The 16,724-nt window shown below is 39.7% G+C and overlaps 1 protein-coding gene across 8 annotated transcripts in view; it reads left to right on the top strand.

Moving 5' to 3' along the window:
* The window catches only part of LOC124776830, a 322,032-nt gene that overhangs the window by 35,526 nt on the left and 269,782 nt on the right, over positions 1-16,724 (top strand). The window lies entirely within an intron of this gene.

Here is a 16,724-nt window from a genome sequence, read left to right as displayed (position 1 = left end):
TGTCTATATCCTTTCTAATTTCATTGAACAGACTTTGTGAAATAATGTTAATTGACATCTGTATATCTAGTACAGTGGGTACTGTGACATTGCCTATTTTAGCCATTATCATGGTCTGTATTATTTCCTCTGCTTTTTTAATATCTCTTTCTTCTCTGACTCATAATTCCTCCTTAATAGCACTATCCATGTCAAAGTGTACAAGACAGTTTGTAAATAAGTGGTGCCCCTTCTTCTCTCCTCAATCTGTGGCTGGGGGCTTATCGCGACCCCCTCATGTTTTGCTGTAGGGGTAATGGAGTAATTTCATAACTTGTGTTGCCTCTACTATGTGCACAGTATGATCATTGTTTCTCCAGTTTGCATCCTGTCTGGATCGGGAATCAATTTCCTTTTGTCCTTGTTCTAGCTCCTGTATGTATCCTCTGCTTCCTCATCTGTAATCATTGTTATTTATGTTACAGCACCTCCTGCTGTTGGTACATCCTGGCCAAGGCAGTGGATTTTGAAATCTGGTATCTGAACCCATTTGTTCCATAGATGCTGGGTCATAGTAACATGGATCGTGTTCTCCCCTATCCCTTTTTTGGTACTTGTAGTTTCCTCTGTTACCGTTTTTCTTATTTTTGTTCCTTTACTGAGGCAAATAAGTATGCCAACTGTGCTCGTTGTTTCCACTGTTGTTGTTATTACGTGATGCATCAGGCTGTATATTTCTGTTTTCAGCTGCAGATTGCCCCTCTTCATAAATGAAACTGATTGAGTCACGAATAGAGAGGAAATGTTAGAGAATGTTCTTTGGTATGGTTATCAATTTTTCCTTGACATGTGCCGGCACCCGGCTCTTCACTATCTATAAGACATCAACATGTGAGATTAGATTTGTCCAGTAGTGCGTGTTATTAAAATATTTTTCAAAACATCTACGTCATCCTTCCTGTTTGCTTCTAAAGGGCTCGATTGACCAGAATTTGTCAAGAAATGCTTACTCAAATTGTTTGTATTTGTGCCAACACTCAGCCACGTCGGCAGCCCAGAGCAAAGTGTTACTTTGGGTATTGCCTACAAAGAATCAGATCTTTTGTGCTTCCATCCAGTTATGTGGCAGCGCATTCCGGACTGCCCGTATGGATACTTCCTCCCTTCAGTTGAATATACTGGAAGTTGCCTATGCCTAATTAGGCCTTAATCTGCTAAAGTAGATGACAAATGAGGTGCTGTGCTCACAGGCAGTGGCACTGTCTCCATCTCCGTGTGCATGCGATTGTACACAACATATGATGGCGTTGTCATTACTATTGGTTGTTTCAAATTTAGTCCCATTCTTCACTGCCAGATGTTGTCACAGATGAATGCATTCATGCTCCCAGACATATCTATTTTGCTTTGATTGTGGTTGCGGTCAGTTCCTTTGAGCTACCACTGCTATTCACGAGCTCTGTGCATATTCACTCTTTTGCTGCTATCCTTGTGCATGTGCTCTTGGTATTTTTTCACAAATTTGTGATCTAGTTTCAAGGGTTCACCCTCTCTGGATATTTTTTGTACTTCATCCAGTAAGTTCTGACTGATTGCAATTCTGTTATGTTGCCTTTCACAAGCTTCACAGTTTCTGTAATTTTGGCTTTTGATTTTTAATTATGGATGAGAACTTGTGGTCTAGCTTATTTAAGCCAGTGGACAAGTCTGTGCATAAATCTTTTGCCAGATCTCTGCGCAGGTCGAGCGTCACTTTGTGCTCAAATCGTCAAACTTCTCTGTTAAGTCGTCATATAAATCTGTGCAAAAATTGCAAATGTTCATATTTAGGTCACAAATAGCTTTTAATATTACTTGTTTTTTGGACGTTGATGACGTGCTAACACCTTGTGTATCTTTCAGATTTGCTCATGATCAGGCTCTGTTCGTGTGACATCAACAGATTCTTTGGAACCCACGCTAGCATGTCTTCAGCTCTTTATCTTGGGAAAAAATGCTCCCTAGGGTCATTTGCGAGTTGATTTCATCTACTGTGAATAGTGTTACGTCGCCAATCAGCACATTTTCCTTCCCTTCATGAGTTGAGTTTAAATAATTTTCATGATTATTCCACTGGTATCCGACATTGTGTGTTTCATGGGCATTTGTCATTTGACTGTGCGCAGTAACATTTTCTACATCTAAATTCCCTCCACTATTCTGAACAACTACTTTGTTGACTGGTTCCATATTGGCAAATTAAAAACATTCTGTTGAAAATTAAAACAGTGATCTTCATTAAAATATATTATGAAAGTTTTAAAAACTTTATATGCATTTTACACTGGGTCCAAATGGTGAATAATTGTTGCCTATCTTGTGGTCTATGTAATATTGAAGCAATTTTTTAGAACAATAATACTGCTACTGATGATACCCACAGTTACACAATTTTTAGAACAGGATAGGATGTGGGTTTAGTATTGATATACTCTACCAAGTGTAATCATGCCAATGTGATAATTGAATGGTCCTTGCATTTGTTGCAAAATAGTTGTCTGCATATTCTTCACAGTTTACCTCCAGTATATTATTAGGATAATTTTCCTCTGTAGCCTTTTTTACCACCTTACTTTTGGTACTCGGCTCATTCATCCACAGTAGTTGCAAAACTGAAACACTGAAATAAAGTACAATCAGCACATTTTTAAAAGTATGCAATATAACAGTTTTATCTACTCACATGTTCATTCAGCAGTCTTCGGTAACTGGTGGCCAGTGGTGGTGACATGATTTAGTTTTTTAATTTTTTACTGATTGTATAAATAATAAGTCATTGAAGATATGAGGGAGGTCGGCAGACCAAACAGCTGCTGTTGTTATGTTCACCTGTAACACTACCAATTCTCATTAATGTATTGTGAAGTGACCTCCTGGAGGTTATCACTTTAACTCATTTCTTCTTGATTGCAGCAGCTCTGGATTCTACTTGTGCAGCTTTAATCTAAGTATATAAATAATTTGTTCTGACCATGTTGTGTCAATAAGACCACATCTTAGTGATATAATATTTTTGTAGGAGGACTCGTAATGGACATAGGTTTTTCAACTTACCAAATAAAAGAACCCTGGAGATACTAAAAGGTATCAGATAGATTATATAATGGTAAGACAGAGATTTAGGAACCAGGTTTTAAATTGTAAGACATTTCCAGGGGCAGATGTGGACTCTGACCACAATCTATTGGTTATGACCTGTAGATTAAAACTGAAGAAACTGCAAAAGGTGGGAATTTAAGGAGATGGAACCTGGATAAACTAAAAGAACCAGAGGTTGTACAGAGATTCAGGGAGAGCATAAGGGAGCAATTGACAGGAATGGGGGAAATAAATACAGTAGAAGAAGAATGGGTAGCTTTGAGGGATGAAGTAGTGAAGGCAGCAGAGGATCAAGTAGGTAAAAAGACGAGGGCTAGTAGAAATCCTTGAGTAACAGAAGAAATATTGAATTTAATTGATGAAAGGAGAAAATATAAAAATGCAGTAAGTGAAACAGGCAAAAAAGAATACAAACGTCTCAAAAATGAGATCGACAGGAAGTGCAAAATGGCTAAGCAGGGATGGCTAGAGGACAAATGTAAGGATGTAGAGGCCTATCTCACTAGGGGTAAGATAGATACTGCCTACAGGAAAATTAGAGAGACCTTTGGAGATAAGAGAACGACTTGTATGAATATCAGGAGCTCAGATGGAAACCCAGTTCTAAGCAAAGAAGGGAAAGCAGAAAGATGGAAGGAGTATATAGAGGGTCTATACGAGGGCGATGTACTTGAGGACAATGTTATAGAAATGGAAGAGTATGTAGATGAAGATGAAATGGGAGACATGATACTGCGTGAAGAGTTTGACAGAGCACTGAAAGACCTGAGTCGAAACAAGGCCCCCAGAGTAGACAACATTCCATTGGAACTACTGACGGCCTTGGGAGAGCCAGTCCTGACAAAACTCTACCATCTGGTGAGCAAGATGTATGAAACAGGCGAAATACCCTCAGACTTCAAGAAGAATATAATAATTCCAATCCCAAAGAAAGCAGGTGTTGACAGATGTGAGAATTACCGAACAATCAGTTTAATAAGCCACAGCTGCAAAATACTAACACGAATTCTTTACAGACGAATGGAAAAACTAGTAGAAGCCAACCTCGGGGAAGATCAGTTTGGATTCCGTAGAAACACTGGAACACGTGAGGCAATACTGACCTTACGACTTATCTTAGAAGAAAGATTAAGGAAAGGCAAACCTACGTTTCTAGCATTTGTAGACTTAGAGAAAGCTTTTGACAATGTTGACTGGAATACTCTCTTTCAAATTCTAAAGGTGGCAGGGGTAAAATACAGGGAGCGAAAGGCTATTTACAATTTGTACAGAAACCAGATGGCAGTTATGAGTCGAGGGACATGAAAGGGAAGCAGTGGTTGGGAAGGGAGTAAGACAGGGTTGTAGCCTCTCCCCGATGTTGTTCAATCTGTATATTGAGCAAGCAGTAAAGGAAACAAAAGAAAAATTCGGAGTAGGTATTAAAATCCATGGAGAAGAAATAAAAACTTTGAGGTTCGCTGATGACATTGTAATTCTGTCAGACAGCAAAGGACTTGGAAGAGCAGTTGAATGGATTGGACAGTGTCTTGAAAGGAGGATATAAGATGAACATCAACAAAAGCAAAACAAGGATAATGGAATGTAGTCTAATTAAGTCGGGTGATGCTGAGGGAATTAGATTAGGAAATGAGGCACTTAAAGTAGTAAAGGAGTTTTGCTATTTGGGGAGCAAAATAACTGATGATGGTCGAAGTAGAGAGGATATAAAATGTAGGCTGGCAATGGCAAGGAAAGCGTTTCTGAAGAAGAGAAATTTGTTAACATCCTGTATTGATTTAAGTGTCAGGAAGTCATTTCTGAAAGTATTCGTATGGAGTGTAGCCATGTATGGAAGTGAAACATGGACGATAAATAGTTTAGACAAGAAGAGAATAGAAGCTTTCGAAATGTGGTGCTACAGAAGAATGCTGAAGATTAGATGGGTAGATCACATAACTAATGAGGAAGTATTGAATAGGATTGGGGAGAAGAGAAGTTTGTGGCACAACTTGACCAGAAGAAGGGATCGGTTGGTAGGACATGTTCTGAGGCATCAAGGGATCACCAATTTAGTATTGGAGGGCAGCGTGGAGGGTAAAAATCGTAGAGGGAGACCAAGAGATGAATACACTAAGCAGATTCAGAAGGATGTAGGTTGCAGTAGGTACTGGGAGATGAAAAAGCTTGCACAGGATAGAGTAGCATGGAGAGCTGCATCAAACCAGTCTCAGGACTGAAGACCACAACAACAACACAAATAAAACCCCTCTCCAAACCTGTAATAAACATAGCACTGAAATACAAGTTTACACTTTCTTGCTTCACACAAAAGACGGAGCATCTCCATAAAACATCCTACCATGGAGGCATCTGAAACAAAGAGAAGTGATTAATAAAAGAAAACTGTTAACAAATGAACATTAAAAAAGTAGAAATTACTAATATAACATTGATTATATATCACATGTAGTATAATGTTCATTGGAAGGCAACGGGAAACCACCACTGGAATTACTTCCCTAGACGTTCGTGGGATGGACCTCTTTGTACAATATTCCAGAGGTAAAGCTTCCCCTCAATCAGATCTCAGGGAGGGGAATACAATGAGGACTCTAAGAGATTAGGGCAAATGGAAATGGAAGGAAGGAGAAGAAGAAGGAAGATTTATTGAGGATTTGGAATTGGAATGTTTTAACCCTCCTCCAGGAAGGGAAATTAGAAAACACCAAACATGAAATGACAAGAAACAAATTGGATGTACTCGGGATGTGTGAGGTGAGATTGGGTGGTTGTGGAGAACTAGAAAGTGATGACCTCCGATTGTACTATTCAGGTGAGATAAATATGGGATGCATTGGGTTGGAATTTTGATAGGTAGAAGACTGTAGGACATGGTTATTGAGGTTGAATATGTTAGTGGAAGAATAATGATGATGAGACTGAAAGGGAAAAAGAGAGACTTAGTTATCATCCAGGTCAAGTAGTCATTCATATGAAGAGGTAAAAGAATGTTATGAGACGATAGAAAACATAGCAGAGAGAGAGAAAAGAAATGAGTGTATTGTTGTAATGGGTGATTGGAATGTGGTAGTTGGCGAAGAACCAGAAGGAAAAAGCTCTGGGAAAATTTGGACTGGGAGAAAGGAATGAGAGAGGGCAAAGATTGTTGGCATACTGCAGTGAAACTTTCATGATAGTTGGAAATACTCTATATGATAACCACAAAAGAAGGCGGTATACTTGGATATCTCGATTTGACAACAAAAGATATCAAATTGATTACATAATGATACAACAAAAATACTGAAATTGTCCAGAGCGCGTAAAATGCTATCCAGGGGCAGATACTTATTCAGATCATATATATGTAATAGCTGAGGTTCTAGTTAAATTGAAAAGAACCTGGAAGGGACTTAAGAGAGAGCACATTAACTTTGAGAAACTGAAAGACAAAGGCAGTTGTGAAAAACTAGAGAATGCATATTGTGATATCATGATGAAAGGACAGGAAACGGAATGCACAGAAGGAAGAGGGGTTCGTTTTAAAAAGGGGATCAGAAAGGCAGCTAAGGAAATAGTTGGAGTCAAGGAGAGAAAAAAAGTGAAGAATGAGTAACACCAGATATGATAACCAAGATGGATGATTGCAGGAAATGGAAAACTGTAAACACAGAAGGAGGGAAGCACAACTAAAGGTGTTAAATAGTGAGTTAAGAATGGACACAGAAAAAACAAAGGAGAAACGGCTGATAGAAAAGTGTGACAAGGTAGAGAAATTAGAGAAATAAGGAAAATATGATTTGATGTACAAAGAAGCAATGGATTTGACATTCAGGGAAAAGAGAAACAACAATGAACTAAAGGAAGTAGAGGCAGCAGATGGTAAAAAGGTGAGTGAACCCCAAGAAATAATGCGAATATGGGAAGAATATATAGAATGGCTGTAAGCTGCAGACAGCCGACCAAGCTAAGAAGACCTTGGGATAGAAGAAGAAAATAAAGTTGCAGATGATGACAAAGGAATTGCACTACTAACTAGTGAGATGGAAGAATCTATGGAGGAGATGAAAAATGGAAAGGCAATGGGAATTGATGAGGTTTCTGCAGAACTGTTAAAGTCATTGGAGAAAGAAGGGAAAAGGGAGTTGATTGAATTGTATAATCAAATATACATAACAGGAAAATGGCCAAAGGACTTTACAGAAAGTATCTTAATACCTATAGAAAAGAAAAAGAACAGCAAAAAGTGTGAGGAACATAAAACAGTGAGCCTGATATCTCATGCAGCCAAAGTTTTGCTGAGGATGCTCAACAGAAGGCTATATGGAAAGCTGAATTGCGTAATAGGAGATGAACAATTTGATTTCAGGCGAGGAGTGGGAACTACAGGTGCCATTGGGCTTCTGAGAGTGATAGGGGAGAGGTACATGGAGAAGAAAAGGAAGTGTGTCAGATGGGACAAACTGATGGAAATCCTAAGGAAACATGGAGTTGACTGGAGGGATAGATGGCTAATTAGAAAGCAAGAGTAAGAATAGGAGGTGTGCTGAGTGAAGAAACTGAACTGGGAAGAGGTGTAAGACAAGGTTGTTGTTTATCACAAACACTGTTCAATATAGGCTATATCTGGAGGAAATTATTAGTGTAAGTTTTGATGGAGGGAGAGGAGTTTGTATAGGGGGTTGGAGAGTGGAGTGTATAAGATTTGCAGACAACATAGTTGTGATGGCCAAGAGTGCAACAGAGATGAAACAAATGTTAGATGATCTAAACACAAAATTAGAAGAATATGGAATGAAGATTAACAAGAAGAAAATGAAAAGCATGGTAATTGGAGGAAAGGGGAGAAATTGCCCTATGAAAATAGAGGGTGAGGAAATAGAGCATATGAGTAACTTCAATTACTTGGGAATTGTAATAATGAATGATATGTATTGCTCAACAGAAATTAGGAAAAGAATTGCAATGGCAAAAGAAGGATTCAAGAGGAAACAGAAATTACTTCGTGGACCACTAAACAAAGATCTGAGGGAAATACTTGCCAAAAGTTGCATCTGGAATGTTGCACTATATAGTGTGGAGACCTAGATGTTGAGGAAGGAACATGAAAGAAGATTGTAGGCACTAGAGATGTGGATATGGAGAAGAATGGAAAAAGTGAAATGGGAAGACCGAGTAAGGAATGAAGAAGTAGTAAGAATAGTTGGAGAAGAAAGAAACATGCTGAAAGTCATCAGAAAGAGAAAATGGAACTTGACTGGACGTTGCTTGAGGAGGGACTGTTTATTGAAGGAAGGAATAGAAGGAATGGTGAAGGGAAAAAGGGAAGAAGAAAAAGAAGATATCAAATGCTGGACAATATCAAAGGAGGGTAATATTCAGACATGAAAATACTGGCTATGGACAGCCACAAGTGGAAGAGGCTTAACCCGTGATAAGACCTGCCATAAGGCAGAATACCATACTACTACTACTACTACTACCACCACCACCACCACCACCAAGTACTACTAGTACTACTACTATAATGTTGTTAGGTTTGTCTTCTAAAGCATGAAAAAGAGAGAGACAAACAATTAAAAAATGTTGTAAGATTTGTCTTCTAAACCATGAAAAAGAGTCAAACAAGTAAAAAAAACTACAGTCGCACAGGTATTCCAGTTCACGTACACTATATATAGCACAAATATTGGGAACGCTTGTGCTGAATGTCATTGGTGGCTGCCAATTGGAGACAAGTGTTTGTAGAGCTAGTGCCAAGTTAACCAGAAAATGAGGAAATGCTAGTGAATTGGGTTACTTTTATATATCTAGCGATTTTTGTGGTGGTGTGTGAAATGTTGTGTTGCTGACAGACAGCGATGGATTATTCACATTTTATGGATGGCCCTTTTTAAATTTTCTACTTCTGCTGCATTTTTGTGTTTCTATCATCAAAGTATATAAGCAATTTGACAGTTTTTATGTTAATAACTAAGAGGTATGTCTAAATTGCAGATATTTTTGTTTTGTGGCATTCTGATTGGAATAAATTGTATGCAGTAGTGAATTTTGGTTGTGGTGAGAGGTGAATTACATGCATTGTGTAGATGACACTTTTTTAGTTTTTTCTGTTACAGCATATTGGTGGTTTTATTATGATATGTAGCCGAGCAACATCTAGATTAGGTGGGAATGTGAAGTTCTATTGTGAGTTGGCAAAGCCAACAAATGTGAAAGGAGCAAAATTGGTTGTGATGAGACAGACCCACAGCATAGCCCAAGATCTATGTTAGATTGGAAGCCAATGAATGTGAAAGCTGGAAAACTGGTTACATTTTTGTTGCACTGACATGTAGTGTAGTCCAAGAGCTATGCAGGAGTGATTTCTCTCAACTTGTAACAGCATTGGTTGTGATAAATAGATACTTATGTAAGTTTAATTAATAGTTTTTTCACTGTTGCACAGATTCTTCTGATCGTACCTCATCAGAAGGGAGTGGGTTTACATAGTGGGTGTTATTTTGCACTAACTTAAATAAATACTTACTCAAGCATATTTGTTTTTAGAGGTATTACCTTTTAATTTTCTGACCTGGATTTGTATGTCTCTAATCACTTTATAAGACAACCGTAGATACTAATGCTGCATTCGCTGTTCTTGTAAGTAACCGATGAGGAATATTGTAACAGATGACTTCAGCCTATTTTAGGTGGATAATTTGCTTTGACTCCATTGTGTTTTCAGCTATGGCCTCTGAACAAATCTGCCGCAGAGACCTTGTTCTCATGTAACACATAGGCAGTGTTGTTAACTTATGTATGTGGCACAGATTTATAGACAGTTATAGAAAGTATCTGAAGTGTGGTAGAGATATGAGCCTTACTTCTTGTACGGAAGTGTGGTAGGGATATGAGCCTTATTTCTTGTACGAAAGGTGCAGATGGGGTGCACTGGAGCTGCAGAAAGACTGATCAAAGAATTAGTTGCAGCACTAGAAAAAATTTGTCATTTGAGGGAAGAAAGTTAACAATCACAAAAATTCTACAAATAACTTGTCTCTGGGTAAAAATGTGCAGAAACTTTTTTATTACTGATGAATTACAGTTATCTGAGAAAACAGCGGTGGATTGGCCAAGCTTCTGCAGAGACCTATGTATTGAAATGTGCTTCAATGAAATTGAGGAACTTGGTGCCAACAGAGTCATTGTCAAAATCGACAAAGTTATGTCCAGAAGAAGAAAAATGGCAAAAGGAATGAAAAACAGGAAGATGGGTTTTTGGAGGAATTCAAAGAGGAACACAGAAGTATTTCTTCAGAGTTGTTCCCAGACATAAGAAGAAGGTGTTGCTCAGTATCATCAGGGAATACATCCTTCAAGGAATGACTGTCATTTCCAACTGTTTTAGGTTGTACAAATGCTTGAATGATGAAGGGTTTGGGCATTTTGCAGTTAACCATAAAGTGACATTTAAGGATCCTGAAACAGGTGCTTACACTAACAGCATCGAAGGCATCTGGTTGGCAATAAGGAAAGTTCTTCATGGAAAAAAAAAAAAAAAAAAAAAATATTCTTACTTGTTCGAATATGTGTGGTGCAGAAGGTACTCTCAAAAGTAGGATTTACTTACGCATTTCATGAATAGTGTACAAGACCCAGTGTGATGTGTCAGTTTCAATAAAATCATGGTGTTACTATTTTTATGTTTTCTGGAATTTCTTCATTGTTTCCCTTTTATTATTTTCTTGGAGATGTGGTCTGTCTAGGAAACTAAATAAAAGGCTGTTTGTTGTTGTGATACATGTTTCACATTCTTTTATTTACGAAGTGTCGTTAGTGGCTTGTAATACATGGCACTTATTAAATACAAAGAAGTGAATCCCGTGTAGCTTAAAAATAAAATCTTGTTTTGTTGCATAGACATGTCACATCCAAGAATATATCACTTGTGTTAAACTGTTTAACTACACATTTTTGTGTATCCGTGTTTCTCTTTGAAACTTGCATGGACTATATGTATTATGGTAAAGGATGTTATGAAAAAAAGCAATATTTGTTTCAAAACCAAAATGTCATTCTTGTTGGCTACAAAATCAGTTATTCTATCGTCTTACATTCTGCTTGGAGCAGGTGTTACAAAAAAAAGAAAAAAAAGCTTTAAGGTAAGAGCACTGACAACCCTTTGTGAAGTTTTATTCTTGCTGTCTGGTCAAATGCAGTAAGAAGGCATGCTGGGAGCACTGTCTGTCAGTCCTGGAGACATGCCTCTTCACCTGAGGTGTGGGCTGAGCCACCAACGATCAACAGCTGTTCCAGGTCTTGTTCTACAGGGGGAGCTTTGTACAGATTCATCGGTTCTTGCAGAACAACTTGAGACCCACTTTGCAACTGTATTGGCATCCTGCTCCTGTCCAGCTACCTTTCTGCTGCAGAAACAACTTGATGACATCCTTTATGTTTCACTCCCCATCAAGCTGAATCATATAATGAACCTTTCACTGACTGGGAACCCCTTCGGGCTCTTGCTTTGTCCCATGACACAGCCCTCGTTCAGTTTAGTCAGGTGATCCAACATCTGAATGTTTCCCCAAGGCAGCATCTCCTCAGGGTCTTCAGCTGTAATTGGCTCAAAGGTGCCTTCCCCTCACAGTTGCGAGATAGCCTAGTAGTCTCACTCCTTAAGCCAGGCAACCTGTTGTCTATCAACAGTTAGCAGCTGATTAACTTGACCAGTGTTCTCCATGTACTGCTTGAAAGAATGGTTGCCTGCAGATTTTTCTGGGTTCTCAAATCTCAGGGCTTTTCGTCTCTGCTCGTCAGCGTGATTTCTGGAAGGGACGATCCATAACTGATCATCTGCTTAGTTGGTAAGCAGCAGTCCAGTAGGCTCTTGCTAAATGCCAGGATCATATTGCAGTCTTTTTTGACTTGCATAAGGCATATGACACTACTTATCCTCTGTGACTCTGGCTTCAGAGGCCTCCAAACTTTTATTAATCAGTTTTCATCACACCATTTGTTATGGGTTAGTTGACACCTCACTTAGCTCCCCATGGGCCAAAGAGCCTGGAGTTCCACAGGGATCTGTGTTGTCATTCTCTTCCTCATAGCCATCAATGAGCTTCTGACCTCGATTGAGATGCTCTTCACCCCTAATTATATGTCAGTGGATTTTGCATTTGGTGCAGCTCCCATTCAGTAGCTTCTGCTGAATGCCAGCTCTAAGGTGCCATCCAGCAGGCCTGTGTGTGGGCTCTTTCCAACTTTCTCCAGTTTTCTCCCACAATAATGCAGGTAATGAATTTCTGCCATCATACCACAGTCCATTCTGATCTAGAACTCAACTTAGATACCCAACACATGGATGTTCTAGCACAGTCCCAGTTCTTGGGCCACCTCTTTGATAAAATGCTGACTTGGCTGTCCCGTATTTGTCATCTGATGACTAGCTGCATGCAGAAGCTTAATGCTCTCTGCTTCCTTGTCCACACAGCTTGGTGTGCAGGTCATGCTACTCTCACCCGTATTTACCATGCCCCAGTTTCATCAAGACTGGACTATGGTTGCCAGAGTTATGGCTCAGTGGTTCCTTCAGTTTTGAAACTGTCAGACCTAGTCTTCCATCATGGCAGCATCTGGCCACTGCTGCCTTTCAGACTAGTCTCAAAGACAATCTACTTACCAAAGTGGGGACTTTCCCTCTTCAGTTTTGATGGTACCAGCTCTTGGTCTTCTGTGCTATTGTCATTCGAGAATTCCCTGATCATTAATTTAGAGAGATCCACTTCAGTTGTGCTAATATTTACTCAAAACATGATCAGTTTCGAGATTTTCAAATCCCATCTTGAAGTGTATGAAATTATAGTATTTGGTAATATACACACATCAAAAGAAGTTTTGCATCACCCCGATTCCCAGAACTCCTGAAGATAGACATTGACTGTGGATATTGTATGACAGACACAGTCACTTTGACTGTTCAGAGATGTAACTAAACCCGCCCAAAGATGTAAACAACCATGCATGAGCAGTGGCTAATAGATGGAGGGGGTCCGACAGCTGATCAGTTCCAATCATTCCACCAGGAAGGAGGTACATGGTATCTGTTGTTAAACCATGGCTAGGCAATCAGTACTGTAGTTTGATCATGTTCGCATTGTTACTTTGTGCCAGGAAGGGCTCTCAACAAGGGAAGTGTCCAGGTGTCTCGGAATGAACCAAAGCAATGTTGTTTGGAGAGGGAGGAGGTATAGAGAGACAGGAACTGTTGATGACGTGCCTCGCTCAGGCTGTCCAAGGGCTACTACTGCAGTGGATGACCATTGCCTACAGATTATGGCTTGGAGGAACCCTGACAGCAACACCACCATGTTGAATAATGCTTTTCGTGCAGCCACAGGATAGTGCCGAATAGTATGCATGATGCGCGACTTCACTCCCGATGTACATGGTGAGGTCTATCTTCGCAACAATGACACTATGCAGTGTGGTACAGATGGGCCCAACAATATACCAAATGGACTGCTCACGTTCTCTTCACCGATGAGTGTTGCATATGCCTTCAACCAGACAATTGTCGGAGACGTGTTTACACCTGTACGAGACATGAATGCCATCCTCTGACCGATAGTGCAATCATATTGGCAGTATAATGTCGAGGCATTCGTCTTCGTGGACGACAATTCGCACTCCCATCGTGCACGTCTTATGAATAACTTCCTTCAGGATAACGACATCACTTGACTAGTGGCCAGCATGTTCTCCAGACAGGAACCATATTGAACATGCCTGGGATAGATTGAAAAGGGCTGTTTATGGACAACGTGACCCACCAACCGTTCTGAGATATCTACGCTGAAACGCCATTGAGAAGTGGGACAGTCTTCACCAAAGTGCCTTGATGAACTTGTGGATAGTATGCCATGATGAATACAGGTATGCATCAATGCAAGTGGACCTGCTACTTGGTATTAGAGGTACCAGTGTGTACAGCAATGTGGACCAACATCTCTGAAGGTCTCGCTGTGTAGTGGTACAACATGCAATGTGTGGTTTTCATGAGTAATCCCTTTGCATACAAGGGATGTCGTCATCCTGATATCTGCCCTCGGCTGGAATATGCCTTGCATCCTTCTGCTAAGATATCTATCTCCTCTGCATGGATTGTGCTCCCTGTGGTATCTCATGCACCTCCCCTCGAATGGTGCCCAGGCCGTGGATTAGATCCAATCTCTTTTCGGTTCTGAAGTCTGTCAACCCCGTGACCTTAAACCATCTGTTTGTCCAGTTCTTCAAGAGTTTCAAAGTGCTATCATCTTTTACATGAACGACTCTAAAACTGTGGATTGGATGGGATACACGTTTACATCTCCTGCTGGTAAGGAACGATATTTGCTGCTGAGAACAGATGCTGTGTTTATGGCAGAACTGATAGCTGTTAGCATGGCCTTCATTTCATCAAACAAGCTTTCCTTCACCATGTTTTAATATTTACTGACTCAATGTCCAGTCTCCAGACTATTGACCGATGCTCTTGTTGCCACCCTTTGGTCTCCGTTATTCATGACCTTCTTGCTGATCTTAGTGATGCTGCCTCCTCAGTTGTCTCTCTCTAGCTGCCAAGTTAGGCTAGGTGCAAATTGAGATGCGTATAGCACGTGTGGTGCGATGCAGCGCAGTGCGTGTTTTTGTAACTTCACAGGTTAAAATGGGACCGCTCAATTGGGACGTGACGTGACGCGACTGGAACGCGACACATGCATGCGTTGGGTCGTGTGGCATTGTGGCTGTGGCACAGTTTCTCGCGCCACACAAGTGCAGCGGGAGGTGTGAGTTGGGGAGGGGAAGGCAGTCATGCCACATGCTCACTTCGGCATGGCACGTATGGGCAGTGGAAGTATCGCCCGTCCCACAAATACAGTCTTATGGTATACTGAATTTTATTATCACTGAGTAATGTTTCGTTTTTTGCCGTTTAAGCACTCCATCTATTTTTGTTAGTACATAATAGTGTTCAGTTACAAATATCTGTACAGTTCTATTGTTTTGTTTCGCTTTTTGTCAAGAACAATGCACAGTCCAGTAGCTGGTGATCCATTAGCCACTGGGATTATATCTTCTGCCTCAACAATGTTTTCAGATCGTAAGAAGGGACAGGCGATTCATCAAGAGGGTAGTGAGTAAGGAAGTAAGGAAAATTATAAAATCACGAGATTTAGAAGCAAAGCAGGAAAGTAAAACAAGGTTATGTAATTGCTTCCTGCTATGTTGATGTATCTCTACGATCTGTTGCAAAAAATTGAAAAGGCATATTTTCCCTTTGTGCTTCTGGTAAAAAGTGTCCAAGTTTCTCTACCGTTACTAGGATATGGATGTGATATGAGACATTGTACTATGTACATGTGGACATCTCATTTCCACTGTAAGCTAGAAACAGTCAAAAAGCAGTCACAGATAACAATGTTTTAATTGGCTCACCATGATGAGAACAAGCATTTCAATTGTTACATGCACATTATCAGCATTAATAAACTAATTATACAACAGGCTACACAAATGAAAAAAAAAGATCGGTATTATTACAACGCCAAACATGAAATGACAAGAAACAAATTGGATGTACTCGGAATGTGTGAGGTGAGACGGGATGGTTGTTGAGAACTAGAAAGTGACAGATTCCGATTGTACTATTCAGGTGAAGATAAAAATGGAATGTATGGGGTTGGAGTTTTGATAGGTAGAAGACTGAAGGACAAGGTTATCAAGGTTGAATATGCTAGTGGAAGAATAATGATGGGACTGAAAGGGAAAAATAGAGACTTAGTTATCATCCAGGTCAAGTAATCATACAGATGAAGAGGTAGAAGAATGTTCTGAGAGGATAGAAAACTTAGCAGAGAGCGAGAGAGCGAGAAGAAATGCATGTATTGTTATAAATGGGTGATTGGAATGTGGTAGACGGTGAAGAACCAGAAGGGAAAGATCTGGGAAAATTTGGACTTGGAGAAAGAAATGAGAGAGGGCAAAGATTGTTGGAATACTGCAATGAAAATTTCATGGTAGTTGAAAATACTCTATTTGATAACCACAAAAGACGACGATATACTTGGATATCTTGATTTGACAACAAAAGATATCAAATTGATTACATAATGATACAACAAAAATACTGAAATTGCCTAGAGAGCGTCAAAAGCTATCCAGGGGCAGATATTTATTCAGATCATATATTAGTAATAGCTGAGGTTTTGGTTAAATTGAAAATAAACCTGGAAGGGACAGAAGAGGGAGCACATTAACTTTGAGAAACTGAAAGACAAAGGCAGTTGTGAAAAACTAGAGAATGCATATTGTGATATCATGATGAAAGGACAGGAAACGGAATGCACAGAAGGAAGATGGATTCGTTTTAAAAATGGGATCAGAAAGGCTGCTAAGGGAATACTTGGAGTCAAGGAGAGGAAAAAAGTGAAGAAAGAATGAGTAACACCAGATATGATAACCAAGATGGATGATTGCAGGAAATGGAAAACTGTAAACACAGAAGAAGGGAAGCGCAACTAAAGGTGTTTAATAGTGAGTTATGAATGGATACAGAAAAAACAAAGGAGAAATGGCTGACAGAAAAGTGACAAGGTAGAGAA

The sequence above is a fragment of the Schistocerca piceifrons genome, chromosome 2 (genome assembly GCF_021461385.2).
Source record: "Schistocerca piceifrons isolate TAMUIC-IGC-003096 chromosome 2, iqSchPice1.1, whole genome shotgun sequence".
Taxonomy (NCBI): Eukaryota; Metazoa; Arthropoda; class Insecta; order Orthoptera; family Acrididae; genus Schistocerca; species Schistocerca piceifrons.
Note: the sequence above shows the minus strand (reverse complement) of the source record. Positions and strands in the feature narration are given on the sequence as shown.